This window comes from Canis aureus, chromosome 26, assembly GCF_053574225.1.
Source record: "Canis aureus isolate CA01 chromosome 26, VMU_Caureus_v.1.0, whole genome shotgun sequence".
NCBI lineage: Eukaryota > Metazoa > Chordata > Mammalia > Carnivora > Canidae > Canis > Canis aureus.
The window spans coordinates 12,026,313-12,054,055 of NC_135636.1; the positions used below are offsets into that span (position 1 = coordinate 12,026,313).

Here is a 27,743-nt window from a genome sequence, read left to right on the forward strand (position 1 = left end):
GTTAAGCAGCCGACTCTTGATTTTGGCTCAGGTCACGATCTCAGGGTTTTGAGACAATCTCCGTTTCAGGTTCTGTGCTGGGTATGGAGCCTGCTTGAGATTCTCTCTCTCCCTCTCCCGCTGCTCCCTCCCCCTTTCCCACCCTAGAACAAAATCTCTCCCATGACTGCCAGGGTGTTGTTCTCTGCCATTTCTCTCTGCTGTCACTATCATTACTTCTAGCAACCCCTCTCCTCCCCTTTCCTTGCAGCTTTGACTTAGAAATCTGATCTCTGAGTTTATTTGAACTGCGTGTAAAGTAAGTGAACATAGGTTTTGAGCAAATGCCTGATAGACTTTCCTGTGCCTTAAGTTATGTAAGTTTTTGATATGTGGACATTGGACATTCAGTTGCATTCCATGATTTTTATACTTGACATGATCTATGTTTCCAATCAGGACATGCATGGGCTAGGAGACCTCCTCATAGGCAAGACATGATAGTCACCCATGCAACCAGGAAGCTTGGTTGGCAGAGGGTGGCCTCCATCTGGAATATTGTTCTATCCTGAAAATAATGTTCTCAAATGAATGCATTCCACATGAAGCAGTGACTTTTTGCGCCAGGAAAACTAGAACGAAGCCCATGGTAAATGGTTCCGCACATACACAGGCAGCCGGCATTCATGCCAGGTGCCTTTTCACCTCTGTTGCTGTGTTGTGAGCTATCCCAGGTACTCACCTTCCTGGGTGATCTGTATGTGCCCAGAGATGAGAGTCAAAGTGCTAGCACTCAGCTGATGTCTCAGCTTGATTCCAATTGTTTTGATTTCAAAAAGAAATAAACTGACTTCAAGCAGCCAGCATCTGCAGCTCTGACCCGGACCGCTAGCCCCGGTGCTGGCGTCCTGCAGCCTGCACCGCGGAGGCCCACGGGTGGGAAAGGCGGCCTTCGCGCCTGTGCTCCGGTCTCTGGAGAGCAAAGAGCAGATAGAGAAGTCAGGGAGATGCTCCGGAGGACGGAGGAAATGGGACAGCCCGGGATGGGCCAAAGGCCTCGATTAGCATGAAAACAGCACGTGTTATTTTTGCACAAAGAAAACTACTTTCACCAATCATTTCAGCTCCTCTTTATCGCTTTTGAGTATGTTTATTTTGACGGCTTTTTTATTTATTCTTTTTTTTTTTTTTTTTTTCCTAGTGGTGCCTCAGAAATACGGCCCCCTCTGGAGGCGGTAGGCAGCCTGGTGCTTCCCACCGTCCTCCCAATCAGGAGCCACGATAGTTGTCGGGGGAGCACTGAGCAAATGTCAATTAGCTATAAAAGTTCCACAAACAAGCGTTATGTCTTCCTCTCACGAGTCCCTGGGTGCAGCTCAAAACTGAGCAATAATGTCCACGGTTAAGGATGGCTGCTGGAGGCCCCAGCACGCTCTTCCCACTAATAATCTGGCGCTGGCGCTGGCGCTGGTGTGGAGTCACCCACGTGCGCGCGAGCCAGGCGGCTGCAGGAACAGGGGCTCCAGTCACATCTGCGGGGAGGACAGGTGACCCCGGTGGCCCTCGGCTCATCCCCCGCGGCGACTTAACCCCCCAGGGCCCGGCCCAGCCTCCTGCTTCTGTCCTGCCCACGTCTGCGATCGCACCAGGCTGCTCTGGCTCCGAGGAGGCAGGAGAGGCGGCGCCCTGGGGTCGCTCGCGGTGCTCCAGGAACAGCCACGTGGCCTTTATTTACAGACAAGCTCGCTGGCCTTGGGGCTGGATCGTCAAAGCAAGTCTCTTCCGCAAGCCAGAGCAGGCCTGTGCGGCCAGGAATGGGGCCTGTCTGGACCCGTGAAGTGTCATAAAACCGTATTTATGAAAACAGGCAGCTGGCCCGAGCACTGCGGTTTGTCAATTTGATTTTTTCCTAATGTTGTATTCAAACGTTATTTATCTTGACTATGGGGTTTCTGGCGCCCCCTTAAATCTGGTGCCTCGGTCCGTGACCCACTCTCCTCACCCCAGGCCCAGCTCTGCTTTTTAGCCGGAGAGGATGTGGCCGCCGTGGGTCCTTCTACAAGGGCTCACCTGTGTGTTTCAAGGAAATGACCATCCCCCCTTGGGAAGAGTTGGGAAGAAAGATCCCGCAGTGCTCTACTTGGAAAGGGTGTCCGGAAAGACGGTGAAGGCAGACCCCAGTTTCAATTCTTGTGCCACGGCCACGTGAGCTTCAGCAAGTCATCCAACTTCTCTGACCTCAGGCTTCTCATCTATGAAGCTGAAATAATGATACTGACCTCAGAGTAGGGCTGTGGAGATTGAATGAGGTGTGTACGTCAGGCAGCTGGCACTTGGTAAATGACACTTCGCCAAATGTTTGCAGAGTGAATAATCAACACACAAGCTGTTGGTTTCATATCATCGGATTGCCTTCAGACCAGCTGACCTTTTTTGTCATTTTGCTTCTACATCAAGTTTTCATGATTTCTTCACATTTTATGTTCTGTGCTAGACCCAAAGGTCTATAGATTTCTGTAGAAATCTTTTCTGTATCCCCCTCCTTGTGCTTTAGGCAAGCATCTGATAAGTGTTGGTTGCGTGAAAGGAAAGAAGGGTTATTTTTTTTTTTTAAGATTTATTTATTTGGGAGGGACTGAGGGGGAAGGAAAGGGAAAGAACCCTAAGCAGACTCCCCACTGAGAGCAGAGCCCAGTGTGAGGCTCGATCCCATGACCTTGAGATCATGACCTGAGCTGAAATCGAGAGTCAGACGCTTAACTGACCGAGCCACCCAGGTGCCCCAAAAAGAAAGGTTATTAATGAACTATGGTATGAATAGATTTAAAACCATAGAGTGTGGTCCTGCATAGGTGACCTGAACCATTTACCATACTGTCAGCTCCAGGACTCTTCAGAGGGTTGGACTCAGAGCAGAGAAGCCGGGGATCCCTGGGTGGCTCAGCGGTTTGGCTCCTGCCTTTGGCCCAGGGCGCGATCCTGGAGTCCCGGGATGGAGCCTGCTTCTCCCTCCTCCTCTGCCTCTCTCTCTCTCTCTCTCTCTCTATGTCTATCATAAATAGATAAATAAATATTTAAAAAAAAAAAAAAGCAGACAAGCCCAGAGACCTTGAAAACTACAGTGACCCCAGTGATTCCCAAGTGGAGAGTCGTATGCATAGATCATTGCCCAGGTCCTTGTCCCTCTAAGTGGAGGTGGCAAGGAGAAGAGAATTTAATGCTTTTACTGCTTCCAGGGTTGGCCCATGGAGATTCAGTTAATTCATAACTGCTCAAGAGTCAGAAAGTTCTGGGTTATCAGGGAAAAGCTGCGCTGGGGGCTTTTTAGGTCAAAGACGTCAAGAGGCAAGCTTATAAAATGGGTGACCGTGTGATTTATTATTCAAGCTGGGGTAATTTTGGAAGTGAAAGGAGATGCAGTTATAATTATGCTAGAATGAAAAACACCAACCCAGGCTGTTCTAGGCAAAGCAGGACACACATTCACTCTACTTCTAAGGCAAACATGCAAGGAGCCTCCTGCTCAGTGTTGGAAAGAATAAAGTCATCTGTGCCTGTGCCCCGGAGCAACACTGGCTTCTTTTGCAAGTGGGCAGCTGCATGTCTGCCCTCTGCAGCCCGCTGCTGTCTGGTAATTGGACAATTGTGCCCTTCTCTGCCCGCTGTGTCCTCTCCTTACCCCAGAGCTGGCTTATTCACCCATGGCTGTTTGCTGGCTCTCCAGTTGCACTTGGGGTCTTTGTGTGAAAGAGTGATGTGTCAGGAGCCTGCAAAATGGAATCAGAAGTGGAGAGGCCCCCAAAGGCAGAATGCCAAAGAGGTGTTCACGGGGGGGATGTGAATTGTCTTCAGATAAATGACTGGTATAAGCTCCTGAAAAGATGGTAGAAAATCACCCAGTCTAATATGCTGCCTGAGAGACTCTCCCTCTAACCAATTTAATGTTGAGGAGAGTGGAATCAAAACGGTAAGGTAAGGGGCTTAAGTATGTGCATTCCTCCCAGTTCAGGTCTCTGGCCCACAGGCCCTCCCTGGATTCCAGTCTCGAATATCCCACGGCTTCCTCGACCTCTCCACTGACAGAAAGATCAGACTCAGCATGTCCCGGCAGGCCCTGGGTCTCTCAACCCACCTGAGCAGCCCCTTCTTCCCTGTCGGCTACTCAGGCCCCAGCTCAGGGAGTTGCTTGCAACTCCTCACATCTTCCTCCACGTATCACATCGGATCTGTTAGAAAGCACTATTGGGAATGCATCACCGTCTGACCACTGCCGCTGCCTGTTTCAAGCCCCCTGCGTCTCTTGTCAGGGCTCTTAGTATTACTGCCTCCTGACTCCTTCCACTTGTACCTGCCCACAGTCTTTTTCCCACTGGCCAGTCAAATCTATCCTTTTATTTTTTATTATTATTATTTTTTTAAATCTATCCTTTTAAAACCTAAGTCAGGCTGTGTCATTCCTCTGCTCAAATATCCCAAAGCAGTTTCCCATTTTCTTCAGACAAAAAGCTGAAATCCTCTCTCAGGCCTGCAAAGTCCCACATGAACTTCAATCATCCCCAGGACCAGCTCAGTCTCATCTTCTAAGGATACATCCTGGTTCTCGTAGCTATCACCATTCTGCCCTGCTTGCTGTTCCTCAAATAAACCAGGCACACCCCTGCCTCAGGACCTTTGCACTGATTGTTTCATGTGCCCAGAACTCTCTTCCCCTAGATCCTTCTTGGCTAAATCCCTCTCTGCCTTCAAGTGTTTGCTCAAAGTTTCAGCTTCTATGGGACTTATTTTTCTGCATAGCATCCATTACCTTCTCATATACTCTGTATTTTACTTATTATTTTTTGTGTATTGTTTCCTCTGGGTGGAATACGAGCTCTCTGAAGGTAGGAATGTGTGTCTTGTTCGCTGGTGTGATCTTAGAACAGGGATCTGGCACAAAGCAGGAATTCAATGAATATTTTCTGACTGACTGAATTGTGCAGCTCTTCACCAAATGCTACCAGGTGTCAGGTGCATGCTAAGTATATCAAGATGTCCACGGCAAAATCTTCCTCTTAATGTGACCCCGAATTTTGGGGATGGAGGCATGGCCGGCCCTTGTGGGACATAGTAATGATGCATAGCAGTGGTAAGGATGCAGCGTGCACCCTCTCTTGTTCTCCCCAGTGATCAAAACAGGCTTCCCCACAGCAGGTGATGCTGGGACTGGAACTTGACGAGCGAGTGGAATTTTACCAGGCAGTGGAGCAGGGTGGCCAAGCTGTTCCTCACGTCTCAGTGGGTTTTCATTCTGCATACTGATTCGGAGGGCGAGCCTGGCACCAGGGAAGTAGGGATGAGGAATTAATTGTAATAGTCATGTTGCTCAGACAACATGTTCTTCTCAACAGACAGAAGGATGACCTGACTGCTTCCCGGGACGCTCGAGTCACCCAAGTGCTATAGTTTGCTCACCTGCTGGTGAAATGAAAAACAATTTCCTTTGAGAGCAACCTGGGCCAGTGACCTTACAGCACCGGAGCCACTGTGCTGATCACCATCCACAGAAATCACTTGCTGGGATGGATGGCTGCCCTGCTTTCCCCACAGAGCATTTTCAGAGCATAGTGTGGTCCTGTATCCAGTTTCCCCTGGATTCTTAGGAAGCCCTGGCTTGTTAAGGGCCTTTGGTTTGCAATTTCTTAAGATAATTTCCTGTAAGTCAAAGATACATCTGTGGTGGAGCTTAGTTGTTTTTAGTTGAGCCCAGATTCCCTCTGAGGAATAAAAGGACCACCAGATATTTGATGTTTGTTAACTCCTTCTGTGGCATAACAGAGAGAGAGCATGCATCGAGGTACTTGGCGGGTGCTGCTTTCTGGCGTTGGGGCCTCTGGGACCACAGGATCGTTCCAAATCCCACCATTGCCTATCTACATAGGTTTGACAGTTCTGGTGGTGGCGATAATACATCCGTTAACTATTTCTATGTAACAAATCACTGCTGCACTTAGTGGCCTAAACCAGCAAGTTATCACTTCTCACAGTTCTGTGAGGTGCTTGGATTGGCCCCTTGCCAATTTTGTCTGAGACAACTCTTGCGACTGTGTCCCGCTGGAAGGGCAAGGTGGCTGGAGCTGTGTTTGGTTGGGATGGCCAGAGCTTCATTCCCGTTTCCTCACAGTGGGAGGCTTCCTGGCATCATGGCCCCAGGATAGCCTCCCCAGAAGACAAGCCCCAATGCATATAACACTTACCAAGGGCTTGCATCTTGTTGAGTTGGCCCAAACAAGTCACATGGGCAAGCCCAGAGTCAGTGTGGGAGAGGGGTATAGATACTGGGAGGTATGGTTAGTCGGGCCATGACATAACAATCTTACACAAAAGGAAAGGAGAGATCGCCAACTAGGTCTTCCTAGCCCAGGTCCTGTGTCTCTTCCCTTCTGCCTTTTGATGTCTTAGAGTTCTCACCTGCAGTCTTGCGTGTGCTGCTCACCATGCTGTTAGGCAATGTGACCAGGAAGCACTTAGGCCAACAGGTACATCCTTAGACCATTACCTTCAGTGATGGTTTTAGGATGGTTCCAGCTCTGATTCTGACTCTGAGCACCCAGACCAATTCTGAGTACACGCAGATACCCCTTCTTCTTTCCCTGGAGTCCCTGGAGTTAGCACTCCGCATCACAGAAAAGAAACCCCCGTTGGAGTTTGCCTCAGACATGCATGAGCTCAGTGTCTGATGGGACAATGCCTCTCCACTATCATGCTCAGATGATCTCTCCAGAGAGCAGGCCTTTTATCTGTCATAATTATCTGTCATAATCACCTCTAAGATGGTCTCTAAAGACCCCTGCTCCTGGTCTTCAAGCCCTGTGTGATCCTTTTCACTTGAGCAGGAGCTGGGTTTACTGACAACAGTATGCAGTGAAGTAGTGTGACTTTACTCCTGAGAGTAAGTTATAAAGAGGCTGTGGCCTCCCTCTTGGGTGCTTTCCTGCATTCTCTTGGGTCCCTTACTCTAGAAGAATCTGACCATCAGGTGGTGAGGCAGCCCTGTGGCAAGACCCGCTTCAGTCTGCCTGACAGCTGATCTTCTGAGGCCTCTTACCAACAGCGATATGAGTGAGTGAGCTCAGAGGTTATCCTCCCCAGGTCATTCTCAAGATGACTGTGGCCCCAGCTGATACCCTCCACACAGCCTACAAGAGACCCCAAATCAGAACCACATAGACGAGGTGCTCCTGGATCCCCAACCCAAAGGAACTGCGAGATTACATGTGTTTGCTGTTTCCAGCTGCTACATTTTGGGGCAATTTGTTACACAGCAATAGGTAACTAGTACACAATCATGTCCTCACTTTGGGACACATACAGCCTTTGTAAAAATGTGCAGAACTCAGGATCCCCCAACCCTCCACCTCCAGACAGTGAGTAAAAAACTAAGTGAAGCAAGAAGGAGGAGTGACAGGGAAAGAGGAGGGGGCGGGAGGATTTCTTTGGTCCCCTGGAACCATAGGCCCTTGACTTTCCTTCACTGGATGTTGTGGTGTTTGGAAATAACCATCCAAGCAGAAAAAAGTCCTCACAGGGTTAAAAGGGTAGCAACAAGTAATTTAATACTTTGTTTGATTGGATTAGTAGCAAAGGCATTGCTAGTCTCTAACGGAGACAAGGAAAGTTTAGCTGTTTAAATTAAATCTCTTCAGCATCATTGGTCTGAGCAGTCTACTTATCTTTGCTCCAGATGCTCTGCACATTTCTGTTTCTCTTATTCTGGGGTGGAAGGGGAAGCAAAAATGAATTTTCTTTTCTTTTCTTACGTAGGTACATCCCCTGGACCTACCCCATGTGACTACTGCAGCACATATGGTTTAGAGCCATTGAGAATAGTAATGGATCTGCCTGGCTTGGGTGAGCACTGGAGCAGAAATTCTCCCTCCTTTTAACACTTTGGCTCAGTGAGGCAGGCCAAGCCCTGTAATCATCATTGATTATCTCATTCGGCATGACTCCTGGGAAATCTTGGGTGAAAGCAAATTGAATTGGATATTTGCTGCCACTCTTGTAAAAGGATCCCATCTTAGATTAATTTCAGGCATGATGGCAGCCTAGAAAATGAGGTCCCAGAGTAGTGTGGCCAAGGGGGCTGTCAGGCACTGTGAAAAGATACAGCCCTTGTGAGCTGATGTATGGAAAGGCTTTATAGCAAAGCACTATCTTTTAACATAGAGGATTAGTCACAGAGGGGAGGCTCCTCCATAGATGAGTTTGCCCGACTGGCACAGGGAAAAGGCTGATTGTTAAAAAGATTAATTAAATAAAGCCCACACTGCATTGTTCCTGTGGGTGTCCTAGGCCTCCTAGGGAGAGAGGGCTGCACCAGGTCTCTTGGGGCAGGATCTTAGACATAAAGGGAAGAGAAGCTCTTTTGTGGACTTTGGTTCATTCTGAGCAATCCCTAGCCCTTAGTGGGGGAAGATGAATAGGCGAAATTTAAAAAGGCCAGGGGTTTATTTAATGAGAGAGGAGGATTTGGGGCTGGTGAGTCCTGCTGGAGGCCCCGTGGCACTGCTGAGAGATAGAGTAGCACTCAAACTTGAGCCCTCAGCCACCTGCCTCCCTCAAAAACATCCCACCTGACCAGAAGTGGGGCCTTTCTGACCCTTGTGAAGAAGATCCCAAAAGGACGGTGGTTGTGAGATTGGGTGACACATATGGTGCCAACTAGAGAAAGCCAATGATGTGAAATCAGCATGTAGGGACCAACCCTGATGGCAAATGGAGCCCATGGGCATCATCGAGCAGAGCAAACAGAGCTCTGGCTGTGAACCTAGCGAGATGATATGTGCAATAACAGAACACTAATAATAATAATGACAGTGACACTAACACATACTCTTCATCAAGTGGCATTTACGTGTCAGGATGTTTAGATCTAACTCTGCAGAGAGAGATCCATATAGATATATAGCAGCCCAGCAAGATAAGTATTATTTGTGGTGAAAAATGTTGGTACTCCTCCAAAATCACCTTGGGTCCCTTTTCACCCATTTTGGGTGTGTTCTTGCCTCCAACAGTAAGCAGCTGTGCTATGTTCATAGGGTTTCTCCTGGGCCAGTGGAGCTAGTTTGGAAACATTGGAGACACAGAGGTGCCCTGAACTGGGCACTAACAGGTGCAGAGAAGCAAAACAGCTCTAGGAGGGTGAACTCAGAGGTGTAATTTGCGGGCCAGAGTGCTGCTGAGGATTAGGCTGAGGATACTCTTTGTAGGCCTTTTTTTTTTTTTTTTAAGATTTATTTATTTGTTTCAGAGAGAGAGGGAGGGGAGGGGCAGAGAGTGGGTAAGAGACAGAGAGAGAGAGAGAAGCAGACTCTGTGCTGAGTGTAGAGCTCCATGACCCTGAGATCATGACCTGAGCTGAAACCAAGGGTCTGATACTTAACCGACTGAGCCACCCAGGAGTGCCTACAGGTTTGCGGGACGTTTGCCTGAGATTACATTCCTGCTTGGCTTCCTCCATTTGTCTCTCCTGCCTCCCCTACTCAATTTCCAGCGTCTCCTGGGAGTGCTTCCTTAGTAATACAACCCTTCATCTTGGGATCTGTTTCTGGGAAATCTAACCTAAGGCATTATCCCTGATTTGCAAGTCAAAAGCAGAAGTTTATGGTGAGGTGGAGTTACTAGCTTGAGTACGGTCACACAAGTAAATGGCTTGTTTATGACCAGTCCTATCTGACTCCAGAGTCCATGTTCTTCACATCACCCCCAAAAGCCCGTTACCAAAGGGGAAATGTTTGTGTAGGAAAAACTTGGAGAAAAGCTCATGCTTATTATCATACTTTAGTTCCCTGCTACAAGTGTTTCTTGCCCATGGGACCAAGAGTTGGTCAAGGTCAAGACACCTCTGACAGCAACATCCTTGTAAGTGGATTTGTAGCTTCTACACCCAGCTTCATACACCCAGCTAGATGACACCTCACTATGATACATTCCACATGCTGGCACCAGCATGTGACACAGAAGATAATTCTCTTCTGGTGCTGGCATATGGGATGTATCACAGTGAAGTGTCATCTTTTCGTGTTCATTTCCTTTAAAAGCTAGCATTGGGCAATGGTGGTCCTGATCATTGCTACCTGCCTGCAAGAGAGCTAGTAAGGCCTAAGGGGAGATAAACTTAGGAACCTGATAGAGCCCAAGCCCTGGCCTTGGTGCCAGAGAAATCACCTAAAATTGGAGAGGTAAGAACAAGACTTGCAGAGGCTGGAGACCAGGATTGCCTTGGACTCAGAAGGAACAAGACTGAAATTCTAGAAATTCTGAAATTCTAATTTATAAGCCAGATATGAAGCTTTAGACAAATTACTTAATTTCTCTGGGCCTTGTGTTCTCATCTACAGACTGGGAATTCTGTTTATAGAATTGCTATGACTTTTGAGAGAATGAATGCATGCAAAGGATCTATTGTAAGGATTGGTGCATGGTAAGCATCCAATCATGGTACTTGTGCTTTAACTAATAATTGCAAATAGTTTTTGCTTATTTTAAGTAGGAGGCAATGGTCAGGATATCAAATACAGCTGGCTTGTCATATATATCAGCATATACTCAAACTCTAGCAAATTGCCTGCTCTAGTAAGGCAAGGGAAGGGAAGACCTGTATTATAAAAGTTCCATTTTCTCATAGGAGCAGTGTCTTCCGTGGATTGTTCAAAATCATAGCACAAAATAGGGAATGTACGGCTGTGAATTTTTACATTCTGGTAGAGTTCTATAACCTTCGGACTTACAGACAGTTAGTGGAATTGCTTGGTTGCTGGCTTGAGGGCCACTCAAGTTAATTTCCTGCAAGTGTCCAATTGGCCCTATTTTCCAGGTGACAGTGGCTTTTGGTAGTGATCTCAAACAGAGGCCTAAACAATGTTTAGGTTTATAGCATGCCTACTGGAAATGTACTTTAATACCTGTGACCACAATACTGCTGCAGAACAATCACTAAAATGTCAGTTGGCTACAACAACAGAGGTTAATATTATTATTTTGCTTATGTGACTTCGGGTCAGATGGAAGCTCTGCTTCAAGCTATGGGTTGGTCAAGTCTGCTCATGTGTCTGCCTTCTAGGGCCCAGCCTGAAGGGGCACACTCTGCTTATGGCAGTCACAGGCCAGTCCATGCCAGCACATTTAGAGCCTCTGCATGTGTTAGTCTGCTAAGATTACATTGGTTAAAGCAATCATTGGGCCAAGTCACAAACCAAGTAGGTGAGGAAACATACTCTGTCTAGAGTAGGGGAGGGTCTCCAAAGTCACATGGCAAAGTATGTGGATGAATAATTTTATAGTGAGAGAGGCAATGAAGAAGTGTAACAACAATCCAATCTACCACACAAGAAAAATGAGACGTCGCACTGTACCAGAACTAGGACAAAAGACAGCAACAATCAAAGAGAGATCAGAGGGTTAGCATTGATGCTCTGAGCATCTGCTATGCAGTTGGGACAAAGAACACTGAAATTACCCCAAAGAATACCCAAAGATCTCCCTTCTGTACCCCAACTTATGATTAGAAGTAAACAGATAACAATCAATATACACATGGATATGTCATAAGTTAAGATACATAAATGATGTGTATCTTAACTGCTGCTCCAGGTAGATAGTCACTGCTATGACTAAACCTGGCTAACAGCTCCTGAGAGAACCACTCCCTGCCTACCTAAGGATTGAGCTAAGTGGGTAGGGGATTATCCCTAAAAGGCTTCTGGGTTTCTTATCTCAGCCATGCTTGAGATTTGTGTTTAAAGGTCCTCAAAAATACACTTTCCCTCTCACTGCCTGTCTAAGCTCTTGGTGGAAGACTGCTGACTCGACTGAGCTTCTAGGAATGGGGACAGACATAAACTAAACCATGATGAAATGGATCTTGGCCTCTGCTGATGAAAAATGGGGCATCTCACCTGGGGTGTCTCACAGGTAGTGAAATTAAACTGAGAACAGAAAATAAAATATAATCCAAGTTCCTTAAAATGCACCTAAATAAGTGCAAACTACAAAAATAAGTAGCAAGAGGGGAGTTATCAGAGACTTTTAGAACTCAGTGGACACAGGAACGGTCTCTTTTACAGTTATTGAAACAGAAGCTTATCAACTTAAGGGACTGTTCGAGGCACATGGGTATTTAGTGCCAAGGACCTTTGCATTAAGTGTCCAGTTTTCACTCCTTATCTTGCAAACTCGCTGTTCACAAGAGTCTAGAAGGTTTTCAGTGTCTGCATTTTGAATAACAAGAATTGAACTGGAGACAAGAGGGGCAAAGGTTACATAATCAATGAAGAGATTATTGAGTAACAATGCTGACCTTGGTTGTGAAAAGAGAAAAAAGGCACTGCCATGGTATTCATACAACCCAGGAGGAGGGGCGGGGAGTCTTCTTTGAGTTCATTGCAATCTGGGGATAAACCCTGATTTGAATACTTTCCAGCTATAAACTTGAAAATGCCATTAAATTTCCTTAAGCACTGCTTCCCTCATTCGCAAAGTAAAGATAATTTTTTTCTGAGCTTCCAGCTTTGAAAGGTTATTGTGAGTTTCCAAATGCAGGTTATTCAGTCCAACAAAAACATTTACTATGTGCCTACTCCACACCTACAGGCACTAGAGAGTCATCGATGAGTATAGCAAGAGCATGCTACATATGCTAGCTGATGGAACACGCGTGTGCATAAGAGAACAATCATTATTATCACTACCTTGAGAGGAGCTCCCTTCTCCCCTGGAAGCAGTGACTAGAAAGATATCCGTCGATGCTTCCATCACCCACACAGCTCAGAGCTCTAAGACTTACTGCTCTTGGTAGTCACAGAGCACATAAGACATTATCCAATGGTCATTGTTTAAAATGGTGCTTCTGAATTTTTTTTTTCCTTTATATACATGCGAGTTTCAAGGACGACTTAGGTGTTGTTCTTGATGAAGCATCATGATCCAGAAGGGAAAGTGTAAGACAGAACATTGTGGATCAGGGGCTAAATATCTCGAGTTGCTTCATTCCCAACTTGCTTTAAGGGTCTGGATAACTCCAGTTTTCTGAATTTGGAATTTCCTCCACTCTACAAGGAGGAGGAATCTTGCTCTGCTTGCTCCAAAGGTTTCATGGGGAGTCAAGATAGCAATGGGTATGGAAGATTTTTTGGTTTTTGTTTTAATTTATAAATGCTAAAAAAAAAAGGTTAACAGCAGGCCACAACCTATTTTTGGCCTGTATTTGGGACATCTGGGAAAAGAAAAGATAAACCAGATGAATTCTCTTGTCAGCTCGCTAGTAACCAAATTTACTGTAAAACACACAAACGGTAATTTACCATTTGGTAAATGATATTTACCAGCAGAAAGATAAGGGAGAGTCTTTGTCTATGAGTTACTTATAGCAGGAGAAACCTAGTCTGTGTCAGCTACTTATTGTAAATAAACCTGAAATATATGTATTTATGGGACATGGCTCACTGGAAAACGTCTCATAAGCCATGTGATTTATTTGCCAATTGCTATGTCTTGCTATTGCATGTAAACTGATTCAGAAGCGAACTTAATGCTAGGTCTGATGAGTGATTCACGCTGAATCTCATCTGCGTCCTTTCATGATATGTCAGGTGCCATCATAGTTAAGGTATGAAAGGACAGGTATAAAAAGGTGCTTCACAACTAAAATGACTCCTCTGTTCAAGCAATGTGCTTACACTTCATATATGAAATCTTAGGCAAAGCAATCCTCGTACCGAAGACAATAGACAACCGGGGCAGTGGTGTCAACAATCCTAGATCTTCCTGAGGGAACAAAGCTTGGCTGTATCTTGCTATTTCCAGTAAACTTTGAATCAGGAATAAATTTGGTACTGGGTGTTGTCAATGGTTTGAGTTGAGTCTCATTTGTTTAATCTCTGAGCTTCCTCAGGTGTTCTCATAGATAAGGAAGGCATTGTCATCACATGCTTTTGGGCATCACCAAGGAAGCACCTGTAAGACCTAATCCAGTCTTTAGGGTAAAGATTTTGTGCATGTGTGAGATACAAATGATAAAGAGAAACACACACTCTACAAAACAGCAGGGTCTTCTTAAAGCCTTTGAAGCCAGTTGAGGCTGGGTGAGTGGGCGTGGAAGAGTAGAAAGAAAATGCCCTGGGGCTTTGCTGTTACAATCAAAGAGGCAACAGTTAGAGCTGGCTTTTGGGTGGGTTCTTCGGTCACCTGTTTAACAGAGTGGGTGTGGGCACCAGTGTCCACAGCCACAGATAATGCACTTGATCATTCTTGTGGTTGGATTTTCCCCTCCCAACTAGCTCCTGACCACCCCGCAAACCATTTGTGGTCTCTTTTTGTGCCCATTAGGACATTAGCATTCTGTGTATTGCCTTCCCTGTCCACTGTCATTACCTTGACATACATGGCGTGTGTACAGCTCGAAGAGCAGCAGAAATGAGGTGAGCTTGGACTCCCCTTCCAAGTGCTCTGCCCTTCTGTTTCTTTTTTTCACATGTTGCCCATCACCATTTTGAAAGCCAAGGGATAGAGACTATCCAGAGATGGATAAGTAAAATAGTCTAAGTAAAAATATTTTTTAGGGGGGATTAACCCAAAAAGGCAAGAAAGGAATATTTTATCTTCTTGGAACTCCCAAAGCCCCAGACGGAGAGGGAATTGGAGAGAACAGAGAGCAGTTTTCCACCTTGACTCTCCATCTTAACTGAAGACTTACCTAGGGTCCTTTTAAAAAATGCTATGCCTGGGCCCCACTCCAAACTAGTGAAATTAGAATTTCTAAGAGTGAGGCTCAGCATGCATTTTAAATGTTTCCTAAGTATTTCTAATGGGTAGCCATAGTTGCAAACCACTAGGATAGATATTTTGTAGTCATTTGTTATAGTTCTTATGAAAAAGTCAGGTAGTTCATGTATTTTGGGGCATAAAATGGCTCAGGACTGAAATATTTGCTATTGTGAGAGAAGCTATTTAAAATGGCAGCCCAACTGCAGACCAGAGCATTGTCAGTCCATCTATGAAACAATTTATTTTGATGCTTATGGCATTAACCAATCCTGAGATCGTTCTGTCTGATGAGAATGTGTTTAATGACCTGAGTCCATCTATGAGCCAGAGAAACACCCTGATTGACTTCTCCTTTGACAAGTTTATCAGCTTGAGGAGGACATTAATATTTTTACCGTTAAACAAAATGACTTACAAGTGGGATCTTATTAGAAAATGTGAGCTCCAAATCACGTCAGGAAGAGAACCCTCCCCACTTCCTTCCCAATAATGGAGCTGACACTTCTGTTCTCAGGAGAAAAAGCACTGAAACTGTGTGTTATTCCAGAAATTCTGAACTGTGCAGCCAACTGGATCACTTTAAGGACCCAAATGGGAGACATATTTGTAGTCAATGTCTGCACATAAGGAATTTCTCTCTGCATAATTTTGCTCTTAAGGGTGATGGAATGAACTCTACTTTAATTAAATGCAGAGGGACACTAATCTACTTTGAAAGGCACCACTAATCCACTTATTGGCAGCTAAGATATGTAGATACTAATGGGAGTTTCGAGAGAGCAGGCACAAGAGGGAGACCATTTCTAGGAAATACCCACTCTTGGAATAGGCACTGTTGTGTATATATCCTTCATGGCCAATGGCTACCAAGCAACTCCAAGTAAATCCAATATACTCTGCTTACCTCATGGCTTATGTCTTCATTAGGGGGTTATGCACATGATATAAACAGTTTTTGGTATGCAATGATATTAAGAAATGAAGAATCTATTTATAATTTGGTACTCATGCCTAATTATACATTAGTTTGGTCTTCTGTTAATAAACTTTTGGATATGTACTCTAAACTTCAAGTTAGTTTTCTACGTATTATTATGGTTTTGTATTTCTGCCCTGTGGAAACTTAAAAAAAAAAAAAGGTATATGCTACTGCATTTATTGGTGTTACTATGAGTAGTTTCATGACTGTTTTTACTTTCTTTGCTTAAACAGACATTGAAATTTCTAGTGCAAATTACTCGCTCATAGAATATAACTGTTGTTCAGGAAATGCTTGAATATTTTCAGCAGAGGAAAGAAAAGTATATTATCATCATTTTTAAAAAAATATTTTATTTATTTATTTAATCATGAGAGACACAGAGAGAGAGAAAGGCAAAGACATAGACAGAGGGAGAAGCAGACTCCATGCAGGAAGCGCAATGTGGGACTTGATCCCGGGACCCCAGGATCACGCCCTGCGCCAAAGGCAGACACTCAACCGCTGAGCCACCCACACATACCTCATCTTTTTTTTTTTTTTTTTTGACAAAATAGCTTAACTGTCTAAGAAATAGTCCATGCATACACCATGCACACACCTTCATTCGTTGCACACTCCTAAGACTGGCCCAGGAAAACTTTCATTCTTCCTGTGCTCTTCATTGAAAGCTAAGGGAAGGACAAAGGAAAGACATGTAGAGCAGGAAGAGAGAAGGATCTCAGAAGGACAATAAAGCAGCTGTTAGCAAACCTATACCATGTCTTTAACAATACAAACCCCATCCCTAAACAACGTCACAACCTCCTGTTAATCTTGTGACACTCCGTTAAAAAACAAAAGTACATACACAAACCCCTGATGTGATTCAGATAGAGTCAAAGTCTATATTTGAAAATTAACCATGGGCTCATTTGGGAGCTAGAATGGCAAGAATAAATTAGCATTTATTGTATGACTGGTACAGTCACTATTATTTATTATGCATAATGATTTTATAGGATAGAAATCATTATATTCATTTTGTACTTAGAAACTGTCCTAAAGTCACACAACTTATACAGCTAGTGAATTAGAGGTTGGAACCCTGGGGTTGCCTTGAAGCTGGTTCTGAGGAAGTGTAACATGAATGCACAACTCTGGACAATACATATACTGAAAATACTGGAGAGTGACCAGAAGCAGGCAGAAACGTCTATCCTTTGAAGAAAGGACCAGCACTGGATGAGTTATTTATTTTATTTTCTCTACAACATACATACATACACTTATTTATTTATTTAAAAATATTCTATTTATTCATGAGAGTCACACAAAAAGAGGCAGAGGCATAGGCAGAGGGAGTAGTAGGCTCCCTGAAGGTAGCCCAATGTGGGACTCGATCCCAGGGCCACACCCTGAGCGAAAGACAAGTGCTCCACCACTGAGTCACCAGGTGTCCCTTTTTTATTTTTTACAATTTTTAACTTGAGGAAAGGCCCCACTCAATACCACATGGGTAGACTAAAACTTGATAAAACCCCATAGCTACTGCAAAGGGAGGAGAATCCTAAAAGGTGAAGCAAAACTGAGGAGTCCGAAATTCTATGTATAAACTGATCCCCTTTCTCTTGCTGACTCAACAACCATGGATACATGGAGCAGAATCCAAGTATCCTACTAAGGTTAAAAGAACTGAACTGACATTTGAACTGCTACCCACTGCAGGGAGCATAGAATTTTGAGTTTGAATACAGCCAAGTTGAATGTCTGCTAAAACAAAACAAAAATAATAAAACAACAACAAAGACAAAACTCTTTGGAGGAACATAACAGAATGCAGTGTCTTTATAACATACACAATGCTCAGAATACAATCTAAATCTACTAGACACAAAGGCACAAGAAAATATGATTTATACTCAATAAAAAGGCATTAAATAGAAAGAAGCCTCAAAGAAGAGGGATTTTGTGTCTCAATTCCCCCTGAAGCACCATAGCAACCTGGCAGGAAAGGGAAATAATGAAGACGATACTCAGGCTAAGGATTGTCTGTGTGTGGGAATGGCTGCTCCAAGGAAGAATCATAAGTCAAAAACACAAGTTGTATGAGTATGTGGAAAACATGGTTCCCTATACCTTAGTGTCTCTCCAAAAGATGTTGCTCAGCAGTGGGCCTTCCCGGATAGAAAAAACGCTTGTGGAGGCAGGTACAAGGATTAGGATGACGTGGTTCACCATGGGGCCTTGATCATGTTTGGATAGTAAGCCAATCTTATCTCAGAATGGGACTGGACAGTGGGAATGGGTGACTACCGTGCTACATTGCTTTGAAATACCATGGAATACTCAGTTTCACAGGCTGCAGTAAAGAGAGTATAGAGGGAGAAGAAAAGAGACTAAACTTTCTGGAGCTTCAACATTAAATGCCAGACAGAAGAAAGTGAGCCTAAAGTAGAGACAGAGAAGGGTCAGGGAGGTGAGAAGGAAACTCAATCAGTGTTAAGACATAAAAGTCAGGGAAAACATGGCTCTCTATCTTTTGGTGTCTTCCTCGCAGGTAAAGTTCAATAACAGATCTCCCCAGACAGATGCAGATGTAGTTTGGTATGTATAAGGATTGGAACTGCATGGTTTCCATGGGGCTCTGGTCATGAAAAAATAATGTTTCAAGAAGGAAGGAGGGGACAGTCATTTTGAATGCTGCTGAGAGATCAAGTACAGTGGTCAATATTTTGGGTGGCAATTAACTTTCTTGTAAATGGGACAAAATTCAGATTAGCAGTTCTCACTTAGCAGAGGCATTATTTGAAACAATGCCTGATGGTAAAATGTTTACACATTTAAATGTTAATGTTAATGTTAAATGTTGCACATTTAACTCCTGAGTCCATTCTATCACATTTTCAAATACTATTATATAACATACTTCTAGAGTTTTTTGTATATATGCTTCCAAATTTGCTCTTTTAAAAATGTTTCGGTTCCTGATTTGCATATGATACCACTTAGAGTCATCGTCTTGCCAGCCCATTCTGCTTCCACTCCAGGATTGAGACTTCACCTGCCACAATGGCCCTGATAGCGAGCCCATCCATGGGAAGAAATTTCCTGATGAGAACTCACTGAGCCATATGAATTTTGGGATCTTAACCAAGATAGATGATGGACCCCCTAAAAATGGTTCCTGGTTTTTAAATCTGCACTGTTAAGATTCAGCGGCCAGAAGCAAGTATATGGTCTTTGGTATTACTATTCTGGAATCAATGAAATGCTTTGGATTTAAGATTGAATTGATCATTATTGCTAACTGGAAGCAAATCTCATAGATTTGATCTTGTGTTTTATCTTAAGTACCAAACAATTTCTTCTTCATCTGGAGAGAATACTCTCTACCCTCTAGTTTATTCTCATATCCTGTAATATTTGGGCTGTAAATATTTGTTGTAGTTCTTTGGGGGTACTATACTCCTTAACCTCCTTCAAAGTCTAGATGAATTCATGTTGAATTTTGTTACTATGAAATAAAATCTAAACAAGAAGCAATATACTTATGTTCCTGTAATGGTCAGTCCTCGCATCCCCTCAAATACAGCCAAAAGAACAGTACTGCAAACAACAGTGACATGGTAAAAAGTTTCCTGATTGCTATTACAGCAGGGCAATTGTCACTTCCAACATATAGGAGATTAAGGTTCTTCTTCTGAGGGTTGTGTCTCTAGGAACTCACCTTCCTCTCAGTTTATTTTTAATTTTTAATTTTTCCCCCAAATCCTCATCCAGAAAACACAATCAGCCAGATAGTGTTAACTTCGGACATCTGACAGCACCTTAAGATCTCAGAAGACATACTTTCTGTGGATGAGCAGAGCACAGACTCATGGTTTGGCAGCTTCAGTACCTTGACACACTTGAGGAACCTGCAAGAATCTTAGTAGGCAGCTTCTTTTCTGTGTTTTGAAATTTTGAGTGAGGACATGAAAACCAATTTAAAATATTTACAATAATAGGAAGAAGGGACAGTCCTTTTCTGTCGCACTTTAGGAGGAAGTTAGGAACAAATGTTAGAAGTTTGGTTGGGAAAATTTCAGCTCAGTTTAGTGGAAGACATGCTAAATTTGAGAGCTGGAGTTGCTGTGAACTACCCCATCACAGGACCTGGGGTAATATGACCATCAAGCGATGATCAAGAAGAAAGTCTTATACTGGGACCATATTTGGAGCAGAAAACTTCTAAGATGCTTTGTTTACTAATTTATCACCTGCTTTTATAGGAGCATCACAACTAGATGACCCACATTATCTTTATTAAAGGCATGGCTGATTTTTTAATGGTTCTCTCTCAACCACAGACCTCAAAGTTCAATCTGTTATCAAAACATGATGCAAAGGCCATCAGACATGCCTCTTCAGACCCTGTAATAGGGTTGTCATTTCTTCTTGTTTCTTTATTACTTTTGTTTCTATGTTTCTTTGTGATTCTTAGAAACAAGTTCTTGATTTCAACAAAAAAAGTTCTTGTGAGAAAAGAATGCTTGCCAACATGATTTTTAAAAAATTATTATTAAGCAAGCTCAGAAGGAAAATTGAGTATGCCAAAGTTTATGGCCAAGATATTTTATTTACAATTAATTTTCCATATTATTCATTTCCTCTATGGAATATTAAGAGCACGTGGTTATTGGAGAACTCTGCTTGGGTGAATCAGGCTCTCTCATGTCTCTTTAATACTTGCCAATCCTTCTCCTTGACTTCAGATGACATGCTTAAGCATATATTCATGGTTTATCCTGAGGGTTTATCCTTTATTGAAGGATAAGCTCTCAGAGAAGGTAACAGGCAACTGCTTATCCTATAAGCCTGGACAATCTAGACATATAAAGGGTCTCTGATTGGTGGTTTGACTTTATTTATTGGAATAAATGGCAATTAGCTCCTTACAAATAGAATGAAGAAGTTATCAATAATAATTATTATTATTTTTAATTTAATTTAATTTAATCTTTAAAAAGATTTTATTTATTTATTCATGAGAGACACACAGAGAGAAAGAAAGAGGCAGAGACACAGGCTGAGGGAGAATCAGGATCCATGCAGGGAGCCTGACGTGGGACTCGATCCAGGTCTCCAGGATCACACCCTGGGCTGAAGGAGGCACTAAACTGCTGAGCCACCCAGGCTGCCTCAATAATTATTATTAAAAAAAAATTCTTATGCTAGCTGTGCTTTTATTACCAGTGGGGTTTTGAAATTCAGTCTTTGTGGGTTCCTAATTCAAAGACTACCAACCAGAAGTAAAAGGCCACTGCAAAATAGCTGTGTGATCTTGGGCAAGTCACTTAATATATTTGAACCTCACTCATAAAATAAGATACAAATTATAATATGTCCCTCCCCATATCTTGTTTTTGATACTATGTCATTCAATTTTTCAATGTGCATTCTTGGTTCACTGTATTTTATTATTTGCTTTGCTTTTGTCTTCATACATTTCGTTGATGAACCTAGAACTCTAAAATTAAGGTGTCTTTATTCCTGTTCTGTTAAAATTTACACTTGTTCCTTAATACTTAGTTTTCTATTTTTCGACTCCCTATGGAATTTAGGCCAACTCATGTAACTTTTGGATTAAAGCAATGTAAGCAGAATGACATATGTCACTTCTAGGATCAAGACTGAATGATCATTCTTTATCCTCCCTCTGTCCTGCTACTGTGACTAGCTTGGGTTTTGGGGTGAAGGTGATGTGGAACAAGCTCTTCCATTTACAAGTAATGCATGTGCATCACATTTAAGTCTGTGGTTCACACCACTGAGCTCTGGGGATTATATGTCACTGCAGCATAACCTAGCCTATCCTGACTAGAACAACTTCCTTCATCCATTGCAAATAGATTATTGACAAGTAGCATTTTGGGGAATTTAGTAACTATCATTTAGGTCAGAGTTGACAGATAAGCCATACCTTTGACATTGTAATACCACCTAGAAAGAAACATAGCTGTTCCAGATCATTAGTTTATCCATCATTGAGCAAAAAAGTTGCAAGTGATCTAAACTAAGCAAACTTTTGGCTCTAGCTGTTTCTCATCTTCCTGCAAAATATTTAGTAAATGGCAAATTTTAATCCATAGTGAATTATAAGGGACTGCTTTATTCTTAAGAGATGAGATTATTTATATAAACAATTACTAGAAATCAACAAACCACTTTGCAGACTGCATATATTTTTGTTATCATTGTTTCTATTGTTTCTAAGGGCTTTTGAATGAAATAGCATTTGCTACAATGAATTGAATCATTTTTCGGGTGAGAGTTCAGGCTCTAAATCCAAATTTACCTAAATGACCCAAGTTCTCCAAATCAGCCATTTCAAATAATTCCCTTGAAAATAAGACTTGGAAATGCACACCGTAGAAGAAAGAAGAGTTTTTCAAGTTTGCTAATGGCTGCTTTATTATTCCCACTCTCCTGAGATCCTTCTTTCTTCTTGCTCTACATGTTCTTTTTTTGTCCTTCCCTCCCTCAGTGTCTAATGAAGAGACTCAGCAGCATAGGCAGCATAAAGGTTTTTCTGAGCCAGTCTTGGGAGTCTGCAAAGAATAACGGTGTAAGCTGAATCGAGCCAGCGTTGCAGTGTACAAAAGCAGATCTGAAGGCCAAGGAGGAAATCAAGTCAGGGGCCAGCAGTCAGGAAAGACAGTTGACAATAAGAATCAGCAACAGGGACTCTGGAGAATCTTACAACAGAGATTGCTGGGTTTTTTTGTCTTTCTCTCTTTTTTTCTTTCTTTCTTTCTTCTTTCTTTCTTTCTTTCTTTCTTCTTTCTTTCTTTCTTCTATTCTTTCTTTCTTTCTTTCTTTTTTTTTGCCAGCTTCATTGTTACAGATGCAAAATTTTCAGAGGCATAGCACAGTCCCTGTGGGATTCAGCTACCATTCTGTGACCTTCAGGATGACCTCTAGCCTGAGCCTGTGGGCCGGAATTTTTCATGACTCTCCTTCCCTCTCAATGTAGCTCTCCTTCACTACTCTGTCGCAATGAATAGCCTCTCTTCCATCAGCGTTCCAAACCAGAAGCCCTGGAGTTATCCTCAGTTGCTCTATTTCCCTCACTCTGTACATCTAATCGATCCTGATGTTCTTACTTGGGAAAAACCTATCCATTTCAGGCTTTGCTGTCCCACTGTCTCTCGTGCATTTTCCTGCCACCAAACTCCTCCTGCTCTATTTCATCTGACGCAGGATGCCTGAGTCAACCTCTCACAGAGGAAATGGACATGCCAGGATCTCAGCTGTGGCAGAGGGGAGGAATGATGGAGTTGTTTTATTCTGGAAACCAATGAGCCCCTGAGAAGTTAGTACAGAGGATTTGAGGGTAAACAGATATGAAGACATCTGCCAAGGTGGGGGCACTTTCTGCCAGGATCCTGGTCTCTCTCCAGGCACCTTTACTTTTAGAAGGCAACATTCTAGAGCATTCCACTTCCTGGAATGGTTGACACCAGAAACGACCACTCATTTTAAGAAAAACTCTGCCTTTATACCACAAAGATGTTGTTTTATGGTATCTACTAGATACACCTAAATAAGTAAAGAGCACTTAATATTTGCAGGAATGACACAGAGAAGCCAGGGATGAAAAGTTGAGGCAGGAAATTGAAGCTAAGGGGAGGGCCCGGAGCACTCAGTCTGAGATTATCAAAAACCTGGCTTTGCAGAAAGGGGACAATGGGTGTTTTCAAGCAGGAATGAAACTCATTCCCATAAAGGGTAAAGTTGAGTGCTCCTATGAAGTTGGGACATTGCCTGTATTTGAGCAGGGAGGCATACATATTGGTGTATTGCTCCTAATGCATGAACCTCTTCTAATTTTATTTAATTATTTATTTAAAAAAATTTTTATTTACTTTTTTATTCAAGTATAATTAATATACAGTGTTACATTTGTTGCAGGTGTACATTATAATTTAATTTTTACAAAAGCCTTTTGATACTTTGAGAGGCAGAGGTGTAAAGTGATTAGATAAACCGTTCCCAAATACTCTTAAAATTTGTTTATATGGGTTATTTTTATTAGTGTTTATTAGAAATTAAAACACAAAAATTTAAAACACCAGACTACACAAACACACATTCTAATATTCCTGAGTTCAATAACATCATATGTCTTGTAGTGTCTCAAAAATTCTACTTCTGAGAGAATGACAATGAAAAGACAAAGAACATCCAGGTATTTTTATGAAAATAGATTTGACTTTGCATAGCCCTAAAAGAGTCTCAGGGAATCTCAGGGGACACAGGATCATACTCTGAGAACCACTGAATTAAATAAATTTTCTGACATGGCTGGTAACTATGGAGTTGATATTTCAGTCCAAATCTGACACTAGATACAGTGTTCCTTTTACTTCTATCAAACATTTCACACTTCATAGGAAAGAATCCAGGCTTTTTACCCTTACCTAGGTGCCTTGGAAGAGAGCAAGCAATAGAAATCCACATACTAGGCATGAGTCATCTTTATTGGAATACAGATTTCTTTGGATTAATTTGGTATATATATTTAGCTTGGGGGATTAGCAAACTACCTCACTTGGGCTTTCAATCTAGTCTCTTCCCTGGGATGGCAGTCAACCATGCACCCCCCCCCCCCCCCGCCTTATTTAAAACTCTCAACAAATGTGTTTGATTATGGGCATGAGGTTGAGACTCCAAACAAAGGCACGTGGAGCAGTATGATACAGACTCATTTTATACCATTGCATTTGGTGGTAGGAAATGGTGGGTCATGGCTGAAATCAGAAGTGACCGTGAGCCCTCCACACTGACCAAATGTCTCAAAAGCATTTAAATGAAATCCAACTGCTCTTTCTGAGAGCTTTCAGAGTTCACAGTGAAAAGCAGCATCCATTCCCCCTGTGTCTTAGCCCTACTTGTGCAAACCACCAAGCCTCATTGGAGTTCCACACATGGAACACCAGTCCCTTGTGTGTGTGCAGGGAGGAGCTGCAAATAGGAGCTTCTTCTCATGGACACCATAGTGTCAGGTGAACAAGATGCCAGCTCCCAAGCTGTGGCCTGGGCTAGGCTAGGCTGTGAGGGTGTTGTAGTGACAGCAGTCATCTCAGGAAAGCATGGTCCCATTTCTAGTGTGCTGGTGACCTGCACTTCCAAGTTTCCCTTGTCTTATAATGACTCTGTTCAGAGCAATGTTTACTACTCACATCCCATTGGCTGGGCTCCTCAATCCATGAAAACCCCTTTCAGGAATCATCATGTACATCTGGAAATCATGCCACTTAGCCTGCAGTAGTGGCCTTTCAGACACAGAGATGATTTCAAAATGGCATGTGAAAGATAGCACCCAGCAGTTCCAATAAAACACAGAATTTCCAATACCACTTTAATGACCCTCTCTTGCAAAAACGGAGAAAAAGCCCAAGCTCAATATGCTTCAAAGGCAGCTCTCAAAGCTCAAGAAGGAACAGAGGCTGGTCTGATTCACAAGAGAAGGGATGACTGCCAGTTTTCACCCTCCTTGTACCGAGTCAGTGCCTCCCTCTCTTATGGAAGATAGAAGAGAGGACCGGGACTTTGGGACTGAGGCTTTCGGTTCCTATCTTAGCTCTGCTTTGTGATTCTGCCTGATAATATCCTCTCTGGGCCTCAGTTTCCCCATATATAGAATGAGGTAATAGAATCTGTTGTATTTGGTTCAGAGATGCAGGAAGAGGTTTAGAAACCTGAAAAGTGTTTGTTTCTTTAATCTTTTTTAAAGATGTTATTTGTGTATTCATGAGAGACGCACAGAGAGAGGCAGAGACACAGGCAGAGGGAGAAGGCTCCCTGCAGAGCCTGATGTGGACTCGATCCCAGGACCCTGGGATCACACCTTAAGCTGACGGCTGATGCTCAACCACTGAGCCACTCAGGCATCCCAAGTATTTTCTTTTAAAATAATCCTTTCAGAAGGGGAGGAAACTGAGGGGGGCGGGAATTAGAGAGGAAGACCAACCATGAAAGACTCCTAAGAACAAGAGAAGGGGAGGTGGGTGGGGGGATGGGGTGACTGGATGATGGGCACTAAGGAGGGCACATGATGAGATGAGCACTGGTGTTATACTATATGTTGGCAAATTGAATTTAAATAAAATTTAAAAATAAATAATAAAATAATCCTTTCAAAAGCAATAAATATCTATTTTTAAGAACAGATCACAGAGATTAGCTAAAGTAAGACACTAAAATAATTTGAAGTCCCATCACCCATTTTCCTATGCATACATGCTTTCCTATGTGTGTATGATTATACATATGTATTCACTCTAAAAATGGAGTTATATTGAGTATACTATTGGTAACCTACTTTTTTCACTTAACACTATATTGAATGAAACTTTTCAAGTTGTTCAATATTTTCCCCATTTAATGGGGAAAATTCCACTGTGTATTCTGGAGCATAATTTTTTCAATTCATTTCTAACTAAATTTCTCTCTTTCTCTCTGCTTTTCTTTTTGTCTTTCAGTCTTTCTCTTCCTCTTACAGTGATTCTTTTTCCTTTATTTTTTCTGTTCTTCTTTCTGCTTTTCTTTCTTTCCTTCCCTCCTTCTCTCTCTCTCCAACCCACCCAACTCCTTCTCTCTTTCCCTTCCTTTCTTCCTTCCTCCCCTTTCCTCTCTTCCTCCCTCCCTCTCTTTTTTTCCTTCCTTCCTTCCTTGGCAGTTATAAATGATGTTGCTGGATGCTTCCCCCACCACAGTGGTAGTCCCAAGGAGCAAGTATAGTAGAAACAAGGGACAGCCACGTGACAGGTTTAGCTAATCAAACTCCTTCCTGGGATTTTGAATCTGGACCAAAAGATACAGAGAAGGATGAAAGTATTATAGTGCCTTCATTCTAGATATGATGCTATCAATTAGTAAATGCTACAAAGACTTTCAGTCTGCTTCCATTCATTTCAGCCATGGTTATTCAGTATCTCCTCTTTTTCTTCCCTGTAATCCTGTGAGATCCTGCAAATCTTTCTGATGAATTTCCTTCTTGCCTAATGTAGTCATTGCCCATTTCCACTACTTGTTATCAAAAGATCTTTATAGGAAATGCTACCAGGGGACATCTGTAGATTATACAGTACTTACCTGACTTTTCAACATTGTAAATTAATCAAAGGAATGACCTACAGACACTAAAATTAAGGTTAAGTCTACAGTCTTATTTATATTGGGATTTAGATTTTTTTCTCCTTTATGAGTGAATATTTGCCTCTGGAAACAGTAAACTTTTGTACTTTTTTTAGCCCACCAAGTAAATTGATATTTGTTTAATTGGCCAACAAAAATCTATTAGTATCTTGGTTGGAACCTGCTGGGAATGAAATTCAGCCTGTAGACCCAGTTTTATAGGCTATTTCTGAACCTCAGAAAACAAAGATTTACCATCATTTTTATAAAAATGCTTATAAGACCATAACTATAGTAACACAGATGGCACAGCTGTAAAATATACATGCATGTGTGGATAAAAGAAAGCATGATTGGGAGGTATATGTTTGGATTGCCTACGGGAGGGAGGAACTTGGCTGGAGGATGGTTTCTGTTTATCCATATGGCCTCATAGAGCAAGTCATAGGATGGGTTTTCTTTGTGGTCTTTTTCTCCTGGTTTTCTTTAAGAATCTATATCCGAGCTTCTTCAGGGTTGCTCTTTCACAGTTCTCTTACTGTTGCTTTCAGATCAGAAGGAGTTCATTGGGAGGCAAAGTGTCTTGAGTGTTGGTCTTTGGAAAGCCATTAATGATCAGTCAATAGCTTCCAACTCAGAACCAAGAGCAGAATGTGGTACTAATGACATTGTGGGGCACTTGAACTAACTCCCTGACTTTCTCTGATGGGTGGTGAAGATGGTACATGATATTGCAAAACAGGTTTCAGCCACTAAAAAGGGCGTTCAAGAATCAGACTGCTTGGGATCCCTGGTTGGTGCAGGGGTTTAGCACCTGCCT

General features: G+C 42.7%; 2 long non-coding RNA genes across 9 annotated transcripts in view; one reads left to right on the forward strand and one right to left on the reverse strand.

Annotated features, from left to right (window-relative positions):
• The window catches only part of LOC144297901 (uncharacterized), a 29,408-nt gene extending 22,700 nt beyond the window's left edge, over nucleotides 1-6,708 (reverse strand). For 4 of the 7 annotated variants that reach the window (XR_013364798.1, XR_013364794.1, XR_013364792.1 and 1 more), the window contains exons 1-2: nucleotides 6,427-6,708; nucleotides 722-951 (exon numbers count right to left, since the gene is read on the reverse strand). This is a non-coding gene — a long non-coding RNA (uncharacterized LOC144297901). Of the gene's footprint in view, nucleotides 1-721; nucleotides 952-2,049; nucleotides 2,240-2,849; nucleotides 2,978-6,426 lie in introns of those variants that run through there. The other 3 variants (XR_013364796.1, XR_013364797.1, XR_013364793.1) reach the window with 3 other exon arrangements.
• A 20-nt stretch (nucleotides 6,709-6,728) lies between these two features.
• LOC144297900 (uncharacterized) overlaps nucleotides 6,729-27,743 on the forward strand; it is a 51,581-nt gene continuing 30,566 nt past the window's right edge. Inside the window, exons 1-2 of one of the 2 annotated variants that reach the window (XR_013364791.1) lie at nucleotides 6,729-6,907; nucleotides 7,780-7,866. This is a non-coding gene — a long non-coding RNA (uncharacterized LOC144297900). The remainder of the gene's footprint in view (nucleotides 6,908-7,779; nucleotides 7,867-27,743) is intronic. The other variant, XR_013364790.1, reaches the window with a different exon arrangement.